Source organism: Asparagus officinalis, chromosome 4, assembly GCF_001876935.1.
Source record: "Asparagus officinalis chromosome 4, Aspof.V1, whole genome shotgun sequence".
Lineage (NCBI taxonomy): Eukaryota > Viridiplantae > Streptophyta > Magnoliopsida > Asparagales > Asparagaceae > Asparagus > Asparagus officinalis.
Genome location: NC_033797.1, coordinates 5,293,964 through 5,298,204, shown reverse-complemented (window position 1 = coordinate 5,298,204; position 4,241 = coordinate 5,293,964). Strand labels below are relative to the sequence as shown.

General features: G+C 41.3%; 1 long non-coding RNA gene across 1 annotated transcript; it reads left to right on the top strand.

Moving 5' to 3' along the window:
• Nucleotides 437-1,161, top strand: LOC109839760. Its single transcript, XR_002246735.1, has 3 exons — nucleotides 437-535; nucleotides 882-992; nucleotides 1,123-1,161. It is a non-coding gene; the product is annotated as an uncharacterized LOC109839760 (long non-coding RNA).

Sequence of the window (4,241 nt, the reverse complement as noted above, 5' to 3'; positions counted from 1 at the left end):
TCCAAAAGCTACTTGCAAAAGACACAATCTTTAAAATAATTTTCTCTAATTTTTGGTCACCAAACAGCTCTACTAGCTTATTGACCAAGTCAATAAGACACAAGCTCTTAGATAAGACACTTTTTTTGATTGCCAAACAGTACCAAGGGTCACCCGTGCAATAACACGAGTACCTCATGCAACTAATTCCAAAATCAAACAATTTCTAATCTTTTGAGGATACACATCCAGCACTTACCCCTATTTCGCACCGAGTGATTAATAACAGATTTTACCTTGTCAAAAGCAAAATTACCGGGTCTCAACACGCCAACCTTTGACACGTGTAATTTCTTATAATAGCATGCCACGTTGCGATGTATAACCGTCCTTTCTCTCTATATAACGCAGCAACACGAAGCCATATTCGCCAATACAATCGAATCCATAATCTCTCTCTCTCTCTCTCTCTCTCTCTCTTTTATTTTCTCAAAAACAAAAAATGTCGAACACTCAGAACCAATTCAATGCCGGCCATGCACGTGGAGTTGGTGCGGTGAGCTTCTCCGATTTTCTTTTCGCGGAAGTCGATTTCTGTGGGGGTTTTTTTTAATATTAGTCCCTTAATTCTTCAATATTTCAAAATGACCCTGTCGAATCATTTGAAAATTACTGTTAGGTCTCACAATTTTTATTATATCCTGAATGGAGAGATGAGTTTAAATATTTTCCAGAGGCCCCACAGGAATTTCATTGGTTCGAGTGTCTCATTTGAAAACCGACTTAAGGGACTAATATCTGGACCCAAAAAAAAAAAAGGAACCCTTCTGGGCCTTTTTAGTTATGATGGCTTGTTAGAATCTGGCTTTTTATTTTTTTTTCATTATTATTTTTGGGTACAGGCTCAGGCCGACCAGCTAATGGGTTCAGCTGACAGCCTTCAGGCCCACAGGTCTGGTGCGGCCCAGTCGGCCCAGGAGAGCAAGGAGCAGGCCGCCGGATTTCTTCAGCAGGTTCCCACAAATGCCCCCGCACTCTCCAACAATTACACTTCGGCCTTCGCTTTTGTTGTTTAAAATAGATTCTCTGGTAATAAATAAAGCTGATAAAATCGATGTGTTGGATCACGTTAATGTAATGCAGACTGCGGAGCAAGCGAAGCAGATGGCGCAGGGCGCGGTGTTGTTTTGTGTTCGTTTTTGCTTATTATATGTTTACTAGGTCCTTTTTTTTTCAAGAATTTGGAGGGCTTGTTTTCATAACTCTTTGTTTCGGTCAAAGAGAGGATGCACTTGTTTCGTTAGATGTAATAATGCTTCTGCATAAATAAAATGACATAAAGCTGATTTTATTTCTATTTCTCTTGTTATATTTTAGCTATGATGATGATGTTGATGATGGATTGTTATGTTTTAGCTATGATGATGATGTTGATGATGGATATTAATCACGTTTATGGATATTAATGAGGATAAAAAAAAATTGATAATGTGATATGGACATTGTGTGAGATTTCATATAGAGAATGATCGTTTCAAAGTGCTCTTTTGTCTCTTTTCTGTTTTTTTTTATTCTTGTTAAATTTTTTTAAATTTTTACTACCCAAATTGGAACCAACATATAAGCAGGTCTGTCCAAACAAGTCGGCCTGTTTCGTTTTAAAAGTGAATGAAAAATTAATAATTTCACAATTATGGATTAAGAAATTTATATCTTAACATGTGTAGGTGAATGCATAGAAGAATGTGCTGAATGAGTTAAAATCTGGATTAAGAATTGTTGATAATAGTGTATTGTAGTGGGTTTTAGTCCCACATTGCTTGGGAGAACAAACCTCACACTCCTCTACTTGTATAAATATATGTGCACACTCAATATTCAATTTAAGGGAAATTTACCCAAGATTCTCTCTCTCTCTCTTACTTTAACATGGTATCAGAGCTAGGGCTATTTCCCTTTCAATAAAATTTTTAACGCTTTTGCGTTCTTTTGCCAAATCTTGGCCTTATTGCTTTGCAGCCGTTTAATGTTTTATTTTTTTTATTTTTATTTTTAATTATTTGGTGTTCATCTGCCAGATATTTTGGCCTTGTCGTTTTGCGGCCTCTTAACGCGTTTCGCGTTCTCGTTTAACCTTCGGGTTCTATTTTAAACCTTCGGGTTTCATTCTAACCTTCGGGTTCTATTTTAAACCTTCGGGTTTCATTCTAACCTTCGGGTTCTATTTTAACGGCATTGTCGTTTCAAGAACCTTCGGGTTCTATTTTAACGGCATTGTCGTTTCAAGACCGTCTCTCGGTCTCAAATTAACGGCATCGTCGTTTCAAGCCGTCTCTCGGCCTCAAACGAACGACATTAGTAACAGCATCTCGACATCTTAACGTCTCAAGATTGCTGTTATGGCTCCTTCAGAGAAGATTCCCAAACCACCTTTGCCCCTCAATGATCAAAGTGACTGGGCAGGGTGGTCCACCATTGTCACCAATGCCTTGCGTGGCGCTGGTTTGCTTGATCATCTCACCAGTACGGGACCAGTTCCACCGTCCATCAGCACTGTTGCTTCATCCAGTACTATTGCCTCTGGCAGTGGTGATGTCGATCTTCAGACTGCTCGTGCTCTCTATGTCAAGGAGAGTTCAGAGTGGCAATTGCAGGAATTTCGTGTTATGGATTATCTCACTCGCTGTGTTGGCTCTGGTCTCACTGTCGAGATTGGCTCGCTTCCCTCTGCTCAGGCCATGTGGACTCGTCTCACTGAGCGTTTCACTGAGTGCTCGGGTGCACGGGAGGCATATCTTCTGCAACGCATTTCTCTACAACGCAAAGGTAGTTCATCTCTGCAGTCCCATTTTGGACAAATGCAAGCTTTTTGGACAGAGTTACGCTCCATGCTTCCTGGACGTAATTCCACATATGAAGACTGGCTAGCCTGGTACGAACGGCATGAGGTGCATCAATTGTTTCAGTCCCTTCCTGAATATTCAACTATGGCTGATCAACTACTTCACCAGCCTCAATTTCCGACTTTGGCCTCAGTTATGGGAGCTCTCACTGCTTATGAGACCCGGCAGCAGACAGCACGACTCAATTTGTCAACAGACACTCCTACCTCTTCACTCGAGACTGTTTTGTCTGTACCTGTCACTGCTCCTGTTATGAATTATACTTCTCCACAGGCTCCCTCTCCACAGGCTCGATCTAAGCTCTCTTGCAAATATTGTAAGAAGGAAGGACACCGCATTGAGACATGCTTCAAGCTTCATCCTGAGTTACGTTCCTCAGGTACTGGACGTGGTCGGCGACCCCCTCAGTCTCAACCCTCTCGTACACCAGGATTGTTGGCCAATGCTATACCTTCTACTACTTCAGACTCTACTATTCAAGCTATTGAAAGTCTTCGCCGTCAACTTGATGCTTTTCAACATATCACCTCTACATCCGCCGCACAACTCTCTGGTATGCATTTTGCTGGTTCTTCAGCTAATCCTTCAGTCTCTGGTATGAATGATCTCTGGATTTTTGACTCTGGTTGTTCCTTTCATATGACTTGTAATGCCTCACTTTTATCCTCTGTCTTTACTTCATCCTCTCTTCCTCCTATCTACACAGCTGCTGGACAACCATTGTCCATTACTCAGTATGGCTCTATTACCCCACAAAATGATCCATCTGGTCGTCTAACACTTGGTCCCGTCTATGTGGCTCCACAATTGTGCTTGAATTTAATTTCTATTAGCTCTTTATGCATGGCGGGCCTGTTTGTCTCATTTTCTTCTGATACTTGTATTGTGCAGGATCCACAGACGGGCAAGACGGTTGGGGCGGGTCGTAGGAGGCACAAACTGTATTTTCTGGAATATCTTCACCTTCCAGAGTCCATACGTCCACGTTCTCTTGTTGCTTCTCTTTGTTCGTCAAAACCCTCTACCTCGCTTCCTGCCAATTTATGGCATAGACGACTTGGTCATGTGTGTAATAAAAGGCTGGAGAGTCTTATTCAGTCTGGAGTACTTGGTCCTGTATCATCTAGTTCTAGTATTGAGTCATGTGCTGGTTGCAAATTGGCTAAATTCACTGCTTTACCATTTAAAATGAGTACATCTGTATCCACTTCCTTATTTGATTTAGTACATTCTGATATTTGGGGGCCAGCTCCTTTGCCTTCTTCATCTGGCTACTTATATTATGTTAGTTTTATCGACGATTTCTCTCGTTTTACATGGGTTTACCTACTTAAGAATCGCTCTGACGTACTTACTGCT